Source organism: Nothoprocta perdicaria, unplaced genomic scaffold, assembly GCF_003342845.1.
Source record: "Nothoprocta perdicaria isolate Ctin4 unplaced genomic scaffold, notPer1 scaffold_18, whole genome shotgun sequence".
Lineage (NCBI taxonomy): Eukaryota > Metazoa > Chordata > Aves > Tinamiformes > Tinamidae > Nothoprocta > Nothoprocta perdicaria.
The window spans coordinates 5,625,782-5,627,039 of record NW_020454982.1 but is presented as its reverse complement, the minus strand read 5'-3'; positions in this window follow the sequence as shown (position 1 = coordinate 5,627,039).

Genomic DNA, 1,258 nt, shown 5'->3' with positions numbered 1-1,258 from the left:
GACCAGCGCCAACAGGCTGCATTAGCGAAGCAGCAGAGACCGGCCTCTAAACACAGCCAGCTGGGTGGCAAGGCGGCTTCGACCCAGTGGGTCTCACAGAACCAGACACGTAGGAAGGGCAGCTCTCACTGCCACATACCACATTCGCTTGGTTGTGATACAGTTCCCTCAAATTAATTTAACTGGTTACTCTTGTCCTGAATCTGATTAAGAATTGAACAAATGTTCTTGGCCATAGAACATTAAAAAACAAAAAAAACAAAAAAAACAAAAAAAAAAAAACAACAACAAAAAAAAAAACAACCCACCAAGTGCCAGTGTGGGAACAGAGGATATAGCAGCATTTTTCCATGGTATAAAACAAGTCCTCTAAATATTTACTAGACTTGTATTTTCTACACGTGACAAGCTCCCGAGCAAAGACACTCAGCATCTCCCTAAAGCAAGCTAAGAACATTCACTGCATATGTAATAAGAGTATTAAAGGATCCAGATGTGAACTGGAAAAACAACTGTGTCTATTACAGCTAAATTTCCAACTCCTGGAGCAAGATCAAGCAGGGAAGTTGTGGCTTTTCCCGGAGCACCACCCACACACATCTCCCAGGAGTTACCCTATGGCAGCAAAACTAACGAGGAAAACACGAAGCAAAAACGTCACATCGGGTCCTGTTCCCAGCGACCGCCTGGGCAGGAGCCTCTGCAGCTTCTCAACCTCCAAAAATAACTTTGTGTACATGTACAGCCACACACACCACGGATTTCTAACTAGCAAACTGATTTGCTTTGGCTCCAAAATAGCTTGAATGGATGAAAAAAGTTTGAGGAATACTTACTTACTGTGCAAGATCAAAACCTGTATTGCTTTAAGGTTTGTTCTTGCACTCTGAATTTCACCCAGTGAAGTTTCACACCGCATTACAGAATTATCAGAAAACAGGGCTGATTTCAGCAGCACACTATTAACTTCAAAGGCTGCGCAAGCAGCGCTCCAGTTACCTGGCAGCACTACGAAACAGGGAGGGGAAAAAAAAAACAAGTTCTATCACTTTTGGAGGTCCTATTTTCTACTTAAGAAGCAGCAGAACGAAGATAAACGCAGGTTACTAATTTTTACAAAAATATATATGCGCCTATTTCGCTGGAATTTATGAGCCGCTTGTGGTGAATTTCTCTCTCCTCAGAGAGCGCCGAGGGCGGGAAGGCGGCGCGGGGGGGCGGGGCAGTGCGCGCGCGGCGGGGCTGCGCGTGCGCAGTG